The sequence below is a fragment of the Rhinoderma darwinii genome, chromosome 11 (genome assembly GCF_050947455.1).
Source record: "Rhinoderma darwinii isolate aRhiDar2 chromosome 11, aRhiDar2.hap1, whole genome shotgun sequence".
Taxonomy (NCBI): Eukaryota; Metazoa; Chordata; class Amphibia; order Anura; family Rhinodermatidae; genus Rhinoderma; species Rhinoderma darwinii.
The window spans coordinates 72,053,794-72,072,942 of NC_134697.1; the positions used below are offsets into that span (position 1 = coordinate 72,053,794).

At 42.7% G+C, this 19,149-nt stretch overlaps 1 protein-coding gene across 2 annotated transcripts in view; it reads left to right on the forward strand.

The window, feature by feature from the left end:
• SH2D4B (SH2 domain containing 4B) overlaps positions 1-19,149 on the forward strand; it is a 156,727-nt gene that overhangs the window by 40,712 nt on the left and 96,866 nt on the right. The gene's annotated exons all lie outside the window — the stretch shown is intronic.

A 19,149-nucleotide genomic window follows, 5' to 3' on the forward strand; every position in this document is an offset into this window, starting at 1 on the left:
GCATAGTGGGTCCTGACGTTGTCAGGACCCACTAGGCTTCCGTCTATGGCATAGCCGGACGCCATTGTTTGGTGTCCGATTGCCATAGTCACCATCGCCGGCCGCTATCGCGTAGCAGGCCGGCGATGGCAGCTTAACCCCTAAAAAGCCGCGATAGAACGCGGCTTTTAAGGGGTTAATCAGCGGGGACACAGCGATCGGTCCCCGCTGTAGGAGCTGTGACAGCTGCTGAACAAGATAGTAGCTGTCACAGCTCCTGTATGTGTCGGGAGGACGGCCGAAACGGCCGTTACTCCCGAGACGTACTATTAGGTCAAGGAGCGCGAACGCTATAGTTACCATGACCTAATAGTACGTCCAGGAGCGGGAAGGGGTTAAAGGTGACAATGACCAACACAATCTCTATGCTAGCCATGACACTGCTATTCGGTGGTGTCATCCAGCTTTCCACTACAGACTCTGAATGATATATCAATACATCTACTGTCACGTTGGGTATGTGGACCCGCTGGGCCGTACCGCCTTGATGTTATGACAGCTGGCCAACAGGACACAGGTCACAGTCTATAGTTCGTATAGTATACCTGTGGTAGCTCAGACAGTAGAAAGACCGTGGAACACAGCACAGCACGATTTCAGCTCAACACGGCACTTGACCAGGATAGCGCGGGATACAGGTTACAGGTAGCAGGAACGGGAAACACTGGGAACTGGAAAACACTTAGAAGACCATACTAGGATAACAACAACAAGGCTCTTATAGTCCAGGGTGCTCTGGAAGCAATCAGCTCAATCTCACACCAGTGTGCGCTCCAATGCTGACTGAGCTCGCGAGCGCACCCTAGTGGTTACTGTGGAACAGGACGGCCGCATGTGCAGAAATCTCTGGAGAGAAGGGCGTCGACCGGATGGAAGGAGTTCATGGTCAACGACCACAGACGTCACTTCTACATTCTCTGTTCTGTTCTTTCTCTTTTCTACAGCTTGGCCTCTTGTAATAGCTCTTATTTATAATTATAACTAAAACATATCTACTTTTTATATTTCTGACAAGTATTTTCAGTTAAAGGTTTATTCTTTATTTTTTATTCATTTAAGACATTTATGACATATGTACCTCCACATTTAGGCAGAGAAATTAATGGAAATGTGGCCATGCATGTGTGCAGCTTCCTCCATTCTGTTCTCTAAGAGTTAAGGAAACAGCCAAACATGCGTGGGACAGTAAGGAGGGGGGTGGCCCAGTTCTTAACATTGGTGTGGATCTCAGAGCTGTGACTTGCATCTATCAGATTTTTATGGCAGATCTCTTGGATATTCCCTAAATGACTTAGATGGAAATAGCCCATTAATATGTAATTAGTATCCGTGTTCTATGTACTAAGGACGTACAATGTTAGGATTAAGTTTGCCGTATGATCTAGCACATTTTGTGACATAATCTATAAGGCTGGTAGATGGAGCTGTGGTTATTTTTTCCTGAATCTCAGCACTGACATAAATATGCATACACATGGAAGCTTTACTAATCAATGTCTCGTGGTGATTGCTAAAAATCCTCCTCCCCCTTGCTAGAGGTCACTTTATTGTCAAGGGATTGTCTGCTCAGTTTATTCAGCTTCCTCTGTGAATTCTTTCCATAAAGTCCTCCCAATAAGAAAATAGATGCTGAAAGCCACTACTGAAATGTAGAAATGATGGCATCTCTTTCATATTGATTCTGTCATTTGTTAAAATTTCAAACTAAACAAATATCATCAATGTTGTTCAGTCCTAGTTACAACTAAAGGAAGATGATGCCTCTTACTAATGCATTGTAGTGCAAAACAATATGTAACTAACATTGTCTGCCCTGTTTTCTGGTACACTCCACTAAATTGTTCAGATAGCATAGTGAGGCTCCCACTTATGTACCTTGTCTCGAAAAAGGGTGAAAAGGACTGTCAAGCGTAGAAGTAGACTGTATTTGGCACTTTTCCAACTTGCATTGTGGTTCATGAAATAGCATTTATCCTTAACATAGGCATGGGTGGGTGTTACTAGGGACTTAAAACATCAGAGGCACAAGTCCAGAGGCATATGATTTTCTACTATATGTATTATACATGTATTATAGATCGCACATGGTAGTGATGGAGGGCTGTTACAGATTTCGCATTGGGGCCCAGGAGCTTCAAGTTACTCCTCTGCATGTAATATACAGTATATTTCTCTTTGAGCGTATTGCATGTAGCTACCCACGAGCCCTTGGACATGTTATTAAAATGCTGACAACTGCTGTATGAACTCTGTATTACTTGAGAGGACAACTTTTGGTTGAACAGATTTTATTCAAACATAATTAGAACTAAGGGTATGTTCACACGATTTTCAGATGTTTTTGTACTAACTCACGTTTTTCGCTGCGTATTTTACGGCCGTTTTTGGAGCTGTTTTTCAACGGAGTCAATGAAATACACCTCCAGAAACGTCTCAAGAAATGACCTGCACTTCTTTTGACGCGGCGTAATTTTATGCGCCCTATTTTGACAACGATGCATAAAATTACGCCTCGTGGGAACAGAACACTGTAAATCCCATTGCAAGCAATGGGTAGATGTTTGGAGGCGTAATGGTGCCGTTTTTTTCAGGCATAATTCGAGGCGTAAATGGCCCGAATTACGTCTCAAACCATTGCGTGTGAACATACCCTAAGACAGACTTGTCGATTGATTATATTCTATAAAAAAAAATGCGTAAGCAGCAGAGGGAAATATTGAAAAGTATTTTCAACCTACAGGTGATACATGTATTTGGTGAGAAAAACCCTTTAACGTGCTCCACAATTTGTCGGGATTTGTCATCCTAATCATACTATTTTTATTGAAAACCTCCATAAAGTAAAGCATTATTCCAATAAAAAACAGTAACAATTGTCCCCTTTAGGGATTACCTGCATAATCTTCAGCAGTGACTCTAGTCTGCAGTGCTTAGAAGAAACAAAAAGGTGACCAATAAATAAAGCACTCTAAAAAAATTACGTCAATTGGTAATATTACTTCCCGTTATGTTTTTTTACAGCACCATAGAAAGCTATGCTAAGTGTCAGCCTAGATCAATACAACTGCGAGCAGACAATTACTCAGATGTGATTACTGACCCTAACTCTTAGGATCGGCAATACACGTGTTTACTTCCCCAAATGGGAAATCTAGCCCTGATCATGACAAATAGCAGTTACTTCAGGACGCTGCACACTATTGATGTAGAACAGCCTCTTTCTTCATGAATGCTGTATTCAAGGTTAATGTTTTTCCTCACTTTATTGTGTCTTTTAGTAACTTCATAAAGGGGAATTGCACCATAACTTGTGCTTATGTAGGTTTTATTTCAAAATCTGAATTCTGGAAATTGCAATACAGCCGAGAATACTGTTTCTTATTAAACCATATGAGTAGTTGAAAGCTAAAATCTGGGACCCATGGGCAACTACTCCACTTTCCCTTTGCACCATTTTTAATAAATCTACCCCATTATGTCATGCAAACGGAACATATTGTATGCCAAAATAAATGTATATGTGTTCACAGGGCCATCGCTAGCACTGGGCCTACGGGGCCCAAGTCCCGGATCTTTGGCCTGGTGAACCAGATCCCCAGGCGACTGCCACTACAGCGCAATAGCGACCGGGCCCCCCCCACACTGTGTCTACAAAAATAGTAACTGGGGCCTATGTCATAAAATACGCATGCCCGTTACTATAGTAATAACACAATAGTTATCCTCCTTCCCGTGCGCAGCAGAAGTTCTAATGTCTTCTCACGGCATGACGTCATGACGCTGTGCGCCGCGATAACTGGATGGTGTCGGGGCATCTTCTGCTCCCAGAGCCGAGGAGGATGGTTAGTGTAACAGTACTGATACAGGGCCCATCAGACAGGATCAGACATGGGCCATATATCTAAGAATACCATGTGGTAGGCTTAGATACGTGGCCCAGCAGACAGCATCATACATGGCCATGTATCTAAACCTACTATGTGGTAGGCTTAGATACAGGGCCCATGTGTGATACTGTCTGTTGGACCCTGTATATAAGCCTACCACATGTTATACAGTATAAGATTACTGTCTGCTGGGGTCCTGTATCTAAACCTGCAAGGTATAACAGACAGTATCACACATGGGCCATATATCTAAGTCTACAACCTATGTTACTAATTGTTTTTTGTGTTTGTGTTTTTTTTTACAGGTTCAGTCATTGGACTATGTCGGATTCGAGGACTACTTCGATGACAGCTTTTTTTTATTTTCAATAAAATGTTAATGAGAATTGTGTGTGTTTTTTTATTTCAATAATATATTTAATCTATGTGATTGTGTTTTCTTTTAAACTTCATTACTAACGATTTAATAATGGTCGCTGGCTGATTGACAGCGTCCATTACTAAGGCAGGGCTTAATGTTAGCCGGTGAAAAGGCTAACAATAACCCCTCATTATTACCCACCACCACAAGGGGTACTGGGTAGAGCAAAAACAGTGGCACTTTCCACCCTGGTAATACTAGGCTTCTGCTGTGTTGTATCTGGCTGGTTATCAAAAAATGAGGAGGACCCCACGTCATTTTATTTTTTAAATGGAAAAAACTTGCGTGCCACCTACACCATTTTTCATAACCAGCCAGATACAACACAGCAGCAGCCTTGGGTGGGAAAGACCAAGGTTTACGGCCTCTCCCATCCTAATAACACCAGCCTGCGGCCGCCCCAGTGCAAGTCCATCACTATAGATGATTGGGTACTGGATCATACTCCGCTCTTCCCAGTACCCCTGGTGGTGGTGGGTACTGGGGTAATAATGAAGGGGTAGTGTTAGCCTTTTCACCCTCTAACATTAAGCCCAGCCTTAATAATGGATGCCGTCAATCAGCCAGCAGTCATTACTAAGTAGTAATAAAGTTTTAAAAATTACAAGGACATAGAAAAAATATTTTATTGAAATAAAAAACCCCACACAACCCTCATTAACCATTTTATTAAGAATAAAAAAAGCCATAATCGAAGTAGTCCTCGAATCCGATGTAGTCCAGTAACCGAACCTGTAAAAAAAAAACATCCCAAAAAATTAGTTACACATAAAAAAGCAAAGCAATTCTGATACCTACCTTTCCTGGGTCCAGCGCTGGAGCCGCAATGTCCGTGAGCTGGGCCCTACATATATCGAATCCTATCATGTGTGATAGTGTCTGCTGAGCCAATGTATCTAATCCTATCCATAGCTATGGAGTCGTAGTGCTATAGATATGCTGTCTCATATATATATATATATATATATATATATATATATATATATATATATATATATATATATATATATATACACAGACATACATATACACACATATACATACACGCACCCACATTATTTTTTTTGGGGGGTGGACAAATGTTAGTACAAGAACACTTACTGCTGGGGCCCTGTATCTAAGTCTATCATGTGTGATACTGTCTGCTGGGCCATGTATCTAAGCCTATCATGTGTGATATTGTCTGCTGGGGCCATGTATCTAAGCTTATCATTTATGATACTGTCTGCTGAGACAAGGTGGGTATGTGGGACTACCTACAGGGGACTGCATGGCACTGTCTACAGGGGGGATGTTTGGCAGGGGGACTGTGTGTGGAACCATTCAGGGGAATTGTGATACTATATACAGGGGCATTATGTGTGGAACTCTCTACAGGATCTTTGATTAGAGCCCCAAGACATAACTTTGCTTGGGCCCCCAGAAATGCCATATATGTCCTTAGGTTTAGTACAAGGATACTTACTGCTGGGCCACTGTATCTAAGGCTATATTCACATGAGTGTGACAGATTGTGCGTAAGAAACGTGCGTAAATCTGTCTGTTTGCATTGCATTTTTGTATCACTGTGCTTTGCGTGTGGCATGTGTTTTTCATGTACTTGCAAGCACTTTTTTTTTTTTGCATAATTGATGCGTGAAACAGTGACAGCACACAGATGTTGTCCGTGTGCTGTCTGTGGTTTTAACGCACCCATTTACTTCAATGGGCGACTAGGTGCATGACAACGCACCAATTTAGGACATGCAGATAGCTTCACGCAATGGACACTCGCTGCATGAAAAGTCACGCATATGGGAATAGCTCCATTGAAATGAATGGGGCCGTATGCTGTGAGTTTTTCCAACACACAGCACACATACAAAATTCACGCTCGTCTGCATGAGCCCTAAGTCTATCACATGTGATATTGTCTCCTGGGGCTCTGTATCTAAGCCTATCATGTATTATACTGTCTGATGGGACCCTGTATCTAAGCCTATTGTGTATGATACTGTCTGCTGAGACAATGCATCCAATTCTATCCAGCGGTGTAGCTATAGGAGCCTTAGTCTTATATATATGCTGCCTCTGATATGTATGTAAAAAAAAATTGTGCCCCTGATCTTTTAAGACCCTAGCAACGCCCCTGTGCGTTCAATGTCTGTGATAAATTTCATGCCGTTTTTGTATTCCGTCACACACCTTGCTCTGTTTTTGGGCTAGCTGAATTGAGTAGCTTGTGATATAAGTGGAGTATTTAAACCAGAGTTTAAAAGAGGAGTTAAAGTCCCTGTAAGAATTCTTCTTTTCTTTTACTTTAACAATTGTTCACTGTTCTTTTGTAACTGGGAAAATGGACAGCAAGATTGGAGGTTTTCTTCAGTGCACAGTTTGTCATATGTATGCATGACTGGAGCCGCAGTTCCACGGTGACTACCGCCGCGGCAGATGTGAGCATGTTGTTTACCTATAAGCTCGCATTAGATATCTTCAGGAGCAAAATGCAACACTGAGGGCGATAGATAATCTTGAGCGGAGCATGCTGCTCACTGAGCAAGCAGTTAGTGGGGTAGACCTGGAGGGTGAAGACATGGGTCAGCAGGATCAGGCAAGTAGCTGGGTTAATGTTTTTAGGGGCATTAGAAAGGGGTTCAAGAAAAGAAAGGCCAATCCTGTTTCTGATATTCCAAGCAACATTGCCAAGTTGGGTGCGAGGGTGTCAGTCTGAGAAATGGCAGCCCTAGTGGACACTGATCTCCCTGCTAGTAGTCGGCGGGATGGAAATGCAGGAAAGGCAAGACAATTAGTAGTTGTAGGGGATTCTATAATCAGGAAGACTGATAAAATAATTTGTCACCAAGACCGCCTCAACCGAATGGTTTTCTGTCTCCCTGGTGCCAGGGTTTGGCATGTGGTGGAACGGGTGGATAAATTACTGGGAGGGGCTAGTGATGATCCAGTTATCCATGTGGGTATCAACGATAGAATACATGTTAGGTGGAGGAGCCTTAAGAATAATTTTTAAGAACTGGGCTAGAAGCTGAAGGGAAGGACCTCCAAGGTAGTATTCTCAGGGACACCGCCTGTGCCATGCACACCACAGGAAAGACAGTGGGAGATCTGGGAGTTAAATGCATGGCTGAAGTCTTGGTGTAGAGGAGAAGGCTTTGGGTTCCTAGAGCACTGGACTGACTTTTCATTGGGGTATAAACTTTATTCTGCAGATGATTTGCACCTAAATGGAAGGGGGTCCACTGTGTTGGGGGAGAGAATTCTAGCTGGGATGGCGGAGTATTTAAACTAGGGCTGAGGAGGGAGGTCAATGTAGAAAATAAAGGGGTAGTTGGGTTAGAGAGGGGTCAGACTATATTGGTGGGGGGAGAAACAGACTGTGGGGAGAGGACTACACAACAGGATAAGGAGATCCTTTTGTTACAAAACAGCAATGAAAATAAAAATGCCCAAATAATGTCAAATAAACACATTTCTAATACTGAAAGTGAAAAACTGAAATGCAAGTTAAAGTGTATGTTCACAAATGCCAGAAGTCTAGCAAGCAAAATGGGGGAGCTCGAGGCCTTGGTACTGGAAGAAAATATAGATATAGTTGGTGTTGCTGAAACATGGCAAGACTGTTCACACGACTGGGTTGTAAACAGGGTTTTACACTGTTTCGGAAAGACAGGGCAAATATGAAAGGCGGTGGTGTATGTATGTATGTATGTATGTATGTATGTATGTGAGAAGTGATATGAAGGTGGTGGTGTATGTCTGTATATGAGAAGTGATATGAAGGCGGTGGTGTATGTCTGTATGTGAGAAGTGATATGAAGGCGAGTGTGAAAAAGACAATAGTGGATGAAGACTGTGAGGAGGTTGAAACGTTGTGGGTGGAATTACAAAGGGAGGTAAACACTGAAAAATTACTTTTGGTGTAATCTAAAGACCCCCCAATATAACTGAAGAGATAGAAGGTCAGATATATAAACAGATGGAGCGGGCTGCACAGGCGGGTACTGTAGTGATAATGGGAGATTTTAATTACCGGGATATTATTTTGTGTCATGGTTTGGCTTCAACTGCAAACGGGAGAATTTACCTCAACCTGTTGCAGGAAAATTGTATGGGCCAGTTTGTGGAAGACCCGACTAGAGGTGAAGCTCTGTTGGATCTGGTTATTTCTAATAATGCAGAGCTTGTTGGGAATGTCAATGTTCGTGAAAACCTCGGTAACAGTGATCACAATATAGTTACATTTTGCCTATACTGTAAAAAACAAACCCAGGCTGGGAGGGCAAATACACTTGATTTTAAGAAGGCCAATTTCCCCAGGATGAGGGTTGCAATTCAGGATATAGACTGGGAAGAACTAATATCAAATAATTTTACAAATGATAAATGGGAGATCTTTAAATCTACTTTGGGTAATTATAGTGCAAAATGTATTCCTATAGGTAACACGTATAAACTACTAAAATTAAACCCCACATGGCTTAGACCATCAGTAAAAAGGACGATACATGACAAAAAAAGGGCATTTGAAAAATACAAATCTGAGGGTACGGCTGTAGCTTTTGTAAGTTATAAAGAGCTTAATAAAATCTGTAAAAATGTTATAAAATCAGCAAAAATACAAATCAAAGGCAGGTGGCCAAGGATAGTAAAACAAATCCCCAAAAATTCTTCAAGTATATAAATGCAAAATAGCCAAGGTCTGAAGATGTAGAACCCCTAGATAGTGGTAATGGGGAGTTGGTCACAGGGGATCAAGAGAAGGCAGTGTAACTAAATGGGTTCTTCAGCTCTGTATATACAACAGAAGAAAGAGCAGCTGATGTGGCCGGTGCCAGTGCTGTTAATATATCAGTTGATATACTGAATTGGATGAATGTAGATATGGTCCAAGCTAAATAAAATAAAATAAATGGGCACAAGGCCCCGGGACGAGATGGGTTACACCCTAGAGTTCTTAACCCCTTCCCTCTTTAGCTACTTTTGACCTTCCTAACAGAGCCTCATATTTCAAATCTGACATGTTTCACTTTATGTAACTTCAGAATGCTTTTACTTATCCAAGCGATTCTGAGATTGTTTTCTCATAACACATTGGACTTTATGTAACTGTCAAAATTTACTCGATACATTCAGTATTTAATTGTGAAAAACACCAAAATTTTGTGAAAAAATTGCAAAAATTTGCATTTTTCTAAATTTAAATGTTTCTACTTGTAAGACAGACAGTTATGCCACACAAAATTGTTGCTAATTAACATCCTCCATATGTCTACTTTAGATTGGCATCGTTTTTTAACATCCTTTTATTTTTCTAGGACGTTACAAGGCTTAGAACTTTAGCAGCAATTTCTCACATTTTCCTGAAAATTTCAAATGGCTATTTTTACAGGGGCCAGTTCAGATGTTAAAGGGAATGTGTCGCTAGAATGTTTTTTTTTTTTTTTCAGTTAAACAATTATTATTTAAGTAATTACACATTGTTTTAATTTTTTCACAAGTCAGGAAATATTATAAATTAGATTCTAATTTATAACATTTCCATGTGCTGGTCACTAGAGGGAACAGTTCCCAAAATTGCAGCATGGTCAATGTGGTAAAGCAGCCTCATTGATTTATGATGCAAATTAGGGGTGGACACACTCTCTATAGTGTCCTCACACAATCCCCCCTCCCTTCTTCTGGCTAGTGCCAGGAGAAGGAAGGGTTTGAATCTTCAAACCTCCTACACTGTGTGCCGCCTTTATCTAAGTGACTGCACAGTGTAGGCGGATTAGATACAGGTCTCAGCAGACAGTATCACACGAACATAATGCACACATCACATACACAAACATAAATTACCTGCCGCCGCCGCCTCCGTTGGTCTACGCTCCTATTCCTTGCGCTTGAAAATATAGTCGGAAGCCGCGGGCGGAAGTCGTCATCTGACTGTCTGGCAGCGGCTTCCGGTCCACATGAAAATGGCCCAAGATTTCAATCTGCTAACAAGCTTCGTTTTGGTCTGTGTAGGAGCGGCGCATGCGCCGTTCCCACACAGACGGCGTACACTTCTGAGAATGGATCGGCTCCCGTTCGCATTCTCTTTGGGGTTGTATGTGCCGTATTCCGTCTCTGTATGTGTCGTTAATTGACACATACAGAGATGAAAAAAAATGGCAGCACCATAGAGAAGTAAAAGTAAGAACACAGTAAAAAGTAGAACATGAGAACACAAATAAATAAAATTTATGTTAATATCATATTAAAAGCAATATGATAAAAAAAAAAAAAATCATGACACCTTCCGTTTAAGTTGCTTCGAGGGCCTTATATATTAGAAACCCTCAATTTGTCAAAACAGCATTTAGAAAGTTTCTTAACCCTTTAGATGTTTTACAGGAATTAAAGCAAAGTAGAGGTGAGATTTACAAATTTCATTTTTTGTTTTGTAGAAACTCATGTTTAATCCATTTTTTTTTTGTAACACAAAGTTTTACCAGAGAAATGCAACTCAATATGTATTGCCCAGGTTCTGCAGATTTAGGAAATATCCCACATGTGGCCCTAGTGGGGTAATAGACTGAAGCACCGGCCTCAGAAGCAAAGGAGCACCTAGAGGATTTTGGGGCCTTCTTTTTATTAGAATATATTTTAGGCACCATGTCAGGTTTGAATGGATCATGCGGTGCAAAAACAGTGGAAACACTCCCAAAAGTGAAATTTGGAAAACTACTCACCTCAAGGAAATTGTTTAGGGGTACGGTGAGAATTTTGACCCCACAGGTTTATTGCAGAAATTATTGGAAGTAGGTCGTAAAAATTAAAATCTAATTTTTTTTAAAGAAAATGTAGGTTTAGCTAATTTTTTTCATTTTTACAAGGACTAGAGGAAAAAAGCACTGCAAAATTTGTAAAGCAATTTCTCCCGAGTGAAACAATACCCCACATGTGGTCAGGGGCGTAGCTAAAGGCTCATGGGCCCCGATGCAAAAGTTCTTATTGGGCCCCCCCCCTCGCAAACTTCTCATGGCCGACGGTCCGCAGCTTTCAGCTGCATTGCTGGGTCTCCTAAGTTCCTAAGTGACCCAACAGTGCAGCACTAGCAGCCGGGGCCGTCACTAAGGACTTAAAATGTCAGGGGAAATAGCCCCAATACATATGTGTCCCCCCCAAAAAAATTGTATGTGTGTATAGGAGATAACCTATCTATAGCACTACAACCCTATAAACTATGGATAGGATTAGATACATTGGCTCAGCAGACAGTATCACACATGATAGGATTAGATACAATGACTCAGTAGATAGTATCACACATGATAGGATTAGATACAGTGGCTGAGCAGACAGTATCACACATGATAGGATTAGATACAGTGGCTGAGCAGACAGTATCACACATGATAGGATTAGATACAATGACTCAGTAGATAGTATCACACATGATAGGATTAGATACAGTGGCTCAGCAGAAAGTATCACACATGATAGGATTAGATACAGTGGCTCAGCAGACAGTATCACCCATGATAGGATTAGATACAGTGGCTCAGCAGACAGTATCACACATGATAGGATTAGATACAGGGGCTGAGCAGACAGTATCACACATGATAGGATTAGATACAGTGGCTCAGCAGACAGTATCACACATGATAGGATTTGATGCAGTGGCCCAGCAGACAATATCACACATGATAGGATTAGATACAGTGGCTCAGCAGACAGTATCACACATTCTAGGATTAGATACAGTGGCTCAGAAGGCAGTATCACACATGATAGGATTAGATACAGTGGCTCAGCAGACAGTATCACACATGATTGGATTAGATACAGTGGCTCAGAAGGCAGTATCACACATGATAGGATTAGATACAGGGCCCAGCTCGCTGACATTGCAGGTCCAGCGCTGGACCCAGGATAGGTAAGAATAATAATTTTGCTTCTTTATGTGTTACGGATTATTTTTGTGTGTTTGTGTTTTTTTACATGTTCGGTTGTTGGACTTCGGATACGAGGACTTCAATGACGGCGTTTTTTTATTCTCAATAAAATGGTTAACGGGGGTTGTTTTTTTGTTTCAATAAAATATTTTTTCTATGTGCTTGTATCTTTTTAAACTTTATTATCACCGCCTTAGTAATGGCCGCTGGCTGATTGACAACCTCCATTACTAAGGCGGGGCTTAATGTTGGCAGGTGCAGAGGCCAACACTAACCCCCATTATTACCCCTATACCCATCGCCACCAGGGGTACTGGGAAGAGCCGGGTACGAACCAGTACCCGTCCATCTGTAGTGACGGGCAGGCACCGGGGTGGCCGCAGGCTGGTAGTTTTAGGCTGGGGAAGGCCAAAAACAGTGGCACCTACCACCCTGGTAATGCTGCCTGCTGCTGCTGTGTTGTATCTGGCTGGTTATGAAAATTGGGTGGGACCCCACATCGTTCTTTCCAATTATTTTTTTTTAAATGACGTGGGGTCCCCCCCATTTTTCATAACCAGCCAGATACAATAAAGCAGCAGCAGCCTAGCATTACAAGGGTGGGAAGGGCCACTGTTTTTGGCCTTTCCCCTCCTGATAATACCAGCCTGCGGCCACCCCAGTGGCCGACCATCACTACAGATGGTCAAGTACTGGATGGTACCCGGCTCTTCCCAGCACCCCTGGTGGCGGTGGGTACCGGGGTAATAAAGGGGGTTAGTGTTAGCCGCTGCACCGGCTAACACTAAGCCCCGCCTTAGCAATGGACGCTGTCAATCAGCCGGCGGCCATTACTAAGGCGGTAGTAATATAGTTTAAAAAAACACAGACATAGAAAAAATATTTTATTGAAATTAAAAAAAAAACACACAACCCTCATTAACCATTTTATTGATAATAAAAGAAAGCCGTCATCGAAGTAGTCCTGGAATCCGCCGTAGTCCAACGACCGAACCTGTAAGAAAACACACAAAAAAAATGATTAGTAACACATGTGTTAGGCTTATATTCAGGGCCCATGTGTGATACTGTGTGTGGGACCCTGTATCTGAGCCTATCACAACGTAGGCTTAGATACAGGGTCCAGCAGACAGTAATCTTATACAGTATAAGATTACTGTGTGCTGGGGCCCTGTATCTAAACCTACAGTGTGGTAGGCTTATATACAGGGCCCATCAGACAGGATCACACATGGGCCAATTTATCTAAGCCTACCATGTGATTGGCTTAGATACAGGGCCCAGCAGACAGGGTCACACAATCTGTGATCCTGTCTCATGGGTCCTCTACGCCTGCTACATCGTAGGCTTAAAGAGGTTGTCCAGTCCCTAAACATTGATGGCCTATCCTTAGGGTAGGCCATTAATAGCTGATGTGTCGGGGTCCGTCTCCCGGGACCCGCCAATCAGCTGTTTTGAAGGGGCCGCAGCACTCGTACGAGAGCTGCTTCCCCTTCATTTCACTACTCGCTCACACTGTGAATCGCTGACATGGATTCACAGTGTGACCGGAATGAAGGGGAAGCAGCTCTCGTGCGAGTGCTCCGGCCCCTTCAAAACAGCTGATTGGCGGGTCCCGGGAGTCGGACCCCGCCAGTCAGGGCTAATCTTACCTTCCTCTTCAGCCGCGGCGGTAGGTCTGTCCTCTCGATGCTGTGCGCAGCACATAGCGCTGTGACGTCATGCGCTGCGCACAGCGATTGACGTCAGGACCTACGCTGCGATTTGGAACCAGGAAGGTAAGTACAGTCTGTTACTATAGTAACAGGGGCCTGCGGCCCGAGTTACTATAGTAACTTTTTATTGACGTGGTGCGTGGGGCTGTGGGCCCCCCTGGCTTCGGGGCTCGGTCGCAATTGCCACCGCTGCGACCCCTATAGCTACGCCAGTGGATAGATAGATAGATAGATAGATTGATAGATAGATAGATAGATAGATATGAGATAGATAGATAGATAGATAGATAGATAGATAGATAGATAGATAGATAGATAGATAGATAGATATGAGAGATAGATAGATAGATAGATGGACGGACGGACGGACGGACGGACGGACGGACGGACGGACGGATGGATATACTTTGTCTGTTATGCTAAACAGTCAGCCCTGAAGTGTGACTGCTCCGCATGACAGACATACACAATGAAGGGGTTAATAGCTGCATTACTAGCAGTTACTTACATACATCTGGTGTGGGGTCAGGGAGCAGCAGGAGTCAGGATTCCTGGGAGGAGCCGGCATACACACGATCTTCTTGCTGTAGCCATTCCTCTGCACAGGCCACGAGGAAGAGGGAAACAGCTAGAAGCGAGCTGATTGGCTGGACAGCACAGTGGGCGGGTAAGAGTCTTCCCCCTCCGTGCAATGACTATTTCACTGCCGAGCTGCCACCAATGCTTTAAAATGCATTGCTGGGTCTCTTTTGTACCCCAGCAGGGACCCAGCAATGCAGAGTAATCATTGTAGCACTACTGTGCTACTGTGGTGAGGGGGGCCTGCGGGCCCCCCCTAGCTGGGGGCCCGGTCGCAGTTGCGACCGCTGCGACCCCTATAGCTACGCCACTGCATGTGGTCATAAACGGCTGTTTGGACGCACGACAGGGCTCAGAAGGGAAAGAGCGCTATTTGGCTTTTGGTGCTCAAATTTAGCAGGAATGGTTTGCGGTGGCCATGTCGCATTTGCAAAGCCCCTGAGGGGACAAAACAATGAAAACGCCCAAAAAGTGACTCCATTTAGGAAACTACACCCCTTGAGGAATTCATCTAGGGGTGTAGTTAGCATTTTGACCCCACAGGCGTCTCATAGAATTTGTTAGAATTGGGCAGTGAAATTTTCATCAACAAATAAAGAAAAAAAGAACCCCAACATTTGTAAAGCAATTTCATCCGAGTATGGCAATACACCATATGGGGTAATTATCTGCTGTTTGGGCACAAAGTGGGGCTCAGAAGGGAAGGAGTGCTATTTGGCTTTTGGAGTGCAGATTTTACTGGATTTCTGGGCGGTATGTCGCATTGGCAAAGCCCCTGTGGGGCCAAAGCAGTGGAAACCCTCCCAGAAGTGACCCCATTTTGGAAACTACATCCCTCAAGGTATTCACCTAGGGGTGTAGTGAGCATGCTAACGCCGCAGTTGTTTTGCAGAAATTAGTGTGCACTCGATGTTGCAGATTGAAAATGGGATATTTTTTCCATAGATATGCCAATATGTGGTGCCCAGCTTGTGCCACCATAAAAATACAGCTCTCTAATTATTACGCTGTGTTCCCGGTTTTAGAAGCACCCTACATATGGCCCTAATATTTTGGCTGGACATTTGAAAGGGCTCAGGAGTGAAAGCGTACTATGTAAAATTGAGGCCTAATTTGGCGATTTACAAAGTATTGGTTCACAATTGCAGAGCTCTGATGTGAAATAATAAAATAAACTCCTAAGAAACTGCACCCCTCAAGGCATTTATTAAGAGGTGTAGTGAGCATCTTCACCCCACATGTCTTTCCCATAAATGATTGTGCTGCGGATGGTGCAAAGTAAAAATGTCATGCTATCAGTGGGAAATATGTTGTGCCCAGCTTGTGCCACTGTAGACACACCCCCCAAAAATTGTTAAAAGGGTTCTCCCGGGTATGGCGATGCCATATATATGGAACTAAACTACTGTTTGGGCATGCTGTGGGGTTCAGAGGGGAGGGAGCACCATTTGGCGTTTGGAGCGTGGATTTGCTTGGTAGTAGAATTGTTTGAGTATTGCTGGTGTTTCCGTTTATAATGTGGAGGCACATGTAAGCAGGGCATAGTCAGGTGGTATAATAATTGGGTTAAAAAAAACAGTAAAATACCCCTTGCATCTAAGGGGTTAATGGCAGGGATCGGAGCTAGCTCTGGTTCCTCCCATTACAGGTGGATGTCAGCTGTAATATACAGCTGACATCCACCTGAGATGACGCCACCTCAGCTCCTGAGCCGTCGCCATCTTGACGTCGGCTACTGAAGCCTTTCAGGCTCCGCAGCTGGGCGGGTCCTGGAAGGCTTCCATGCTAGGTAGACCGGGAGGCCAGTATTAGGTCTACGGTTGCCATTACAGCCACCGGTACCCCAACAATTTTATTGCTGGGGTTCCGATGAGCTGCAAACAGCTTAAATGCAGCGATCGCGTTTGAGCGCTGTATTTAAGGGGTTCATGGCGGGGCTCGAAGCTTATTTTGGTCCCCGCCATTACAGCCGGATGTCAGCTGTAAGATACCGCTAACATCCGGCGATGGTGGCACCAACTCAGCTTCTGAGCCGGTGTCCACCATTTGTCGTATTTATACGGCAAAATGCGGGAAGCACTAGCTTTCCATGACGTATCCATACGACAAATGTCGGGAAAAGGGTTAAAGGGCTTAGTTCAGTTGTTTCTGTCCCCCTCTTCATAGTATTTAGAGATTCTCTAGTGACAGGTATAGTGCCAAAGGACTGGCGCATGGCAAATGTGGTGCCTATTTTCAAAAAGGGCTCTAAGTCTTCCCCTAGTGACTATAGACCAGTAAGCTTAATATCCATCCTGGGGAAAATGTTTGAGGGGCTATTGAGGGACAATATACAGGAATATGTGACAATAAATAGCATTATAAGTGACAGCCAGCACGGTTTTGCAAAGGACAGAAGTTGTCAAATGAACCTGATTTGTTTTTATGATGAGGTAAGCAGAAGACTAGACATAGGGGCCGCTGAGGATATAGTGATTTTGGACTTTTCAAAGGCATTTGACACTTTCCCTCATAGACGTCTAATGGGTAAATTAAGGACAATAGGTTTAGAAAGTATCGTTTGCAATTGGATTGAGAATTGGCTCAAGGACCGTATCAAGAGAGTTGCGGTCAATGATTCCTACTCTGAATGGTCCCCGGTTATAAGTGGTGTACCCCAGGGTTCAGTGCTGGGGCCACTATTATTCAACTAATTTATTAATGATATAGAGGATGGGATTGATAGCACTATTTCTATTTTTGCAGATGATACCAAGAAATGTGGTAATGTACAGTCTATGGAAGATGTTCGTAAATTGCAAGCGGATTTAAACAACCTAAGTGTTTGGGCGTCCACTTGGCAAATGAAGTTTGATGTAGATAAATGTAAAGTTATGCATCTGGGTACCAACAACCTGCATGCATCATATATCCTAGGGGGAGCTATACTGGGAGAGTCACTTGTTGAGAAGGATCTGGGTGTACATATTACAACTTTACAAAGCATTAGTGCGGCCTCATCTAGAATATGCAGTTCAGTTCTGGGCTCCAGTTCATAGAAAGGATGCCCTGGAGTTAGAAAAAATACAAAGAAGATGCAACAAAGCTAATAAGGGGCATAGAGAACTTAAGTTATGTAAAAAAAAAGAGTAAAATAACTAAACCTATTTAGCCTTGAAAAAAGACGACTAACGGGGGACATGATTAACTTATATAAATATATGAATGGCACATACAAAAAATATGGTGAAATCCTGTTCCATGTAAAACCCCCTCAAAAAACAAGGGGGCACTTCTGGAGAAAAAAGGTTCAATCTGCAGAGGCGACAAGCCTTCTTTACTGTGAGAACTGTGAATCTATGGAATAGTCACCGCAGGAGCTGGTCACAGTAGATGCTTTAAAAAAGGCTTAGATAATTTCCTAGAACAAAAAAAATATTAGCTTCTATGTGTAGAAATGTTTCCCTTCCCTTTTCCCATCCCTTGGTTGAATTTGATGGACATGTGTCTTTTTTCAACCATACAAACTATGTAACTGTGTAACTATGTAACACCTCCAATAGGTTGAAGGAATTCCCCAGGGTCAATGAACCATACTCCAAGCATTCAAACATCACAGCTGCGAAAGTGGGGAATTGGTGCACATGTATAGCTAAAAGAGTGGCCAATCAATTGTGTGCGCTAGAAAGTTAGGCTCTATTTTTAGTCTGTCTTATCAGGGTGCTCCATTGTATCATTTATTTTAGTGAATAGGAAAGAATAATTTTATGTGACTAAGTTTTATTCTGGATAATATCTGCTCTCCCCAAAACTGGAAATTCGATTTGGATGTCTTGGAGGCGGGTACAACGCTCAGAATCCCTCTTTGTGAGCCTGAGTGGAGAGCTGCTAACAATCACCGACTTCCACAATGTGAGTCGTGTAATACTATATTTAATCAATTGATGGCAACTACCTACAGCAAAATCCTCCCATTGCTGGGGTTCTTGGGAACCAGACCTTGGCCGGATAGCTTTGCCACCTCCAATATTACCGGGGCTGTCTGTGATGCGATAAGCCCTTCAAAGTTTATAGATATTTTCTTGGTGCAAAGTATGAACATTTTCCCATGATGAGTGAATATTTGATTTTTTTTCCCTTTCTAAGCAATAATCTTTTTCTTCAGCAAGCATTCTTTCGATCATGGCATTCACATTGCATGCAAGGTTATCATCCAATCATTATTTGTATTCTACAATGTATAATAGAGCAAAACTTTGAAGTACTTCTGATACATTTTCTGACTGATTCACAATGTTTCCATATTTGCTTCCTTGCCAAAGCTGCCCATTTTATTGGCTAAATGATTTGCCCGTTATAAATGCATTACTTAAAATGTTACGCACACTTGCATAACCATTTTGTATTAATTTATTGCATAAAAAATTTAAGCAACTTTGCAAATAGTCTTAATTAAACAAAAATCCTACATTTTATGTTTACAGTTCCTATGCAGAAATTTTTGTTTCCATGATTACAGACTACAAACACACCCTGTGTAATCCGATCCTGAAGTCATACTCCCTTCTATCTGCCTCTTGTTTTGTCTGTAGTCTATAAAAAAAAAT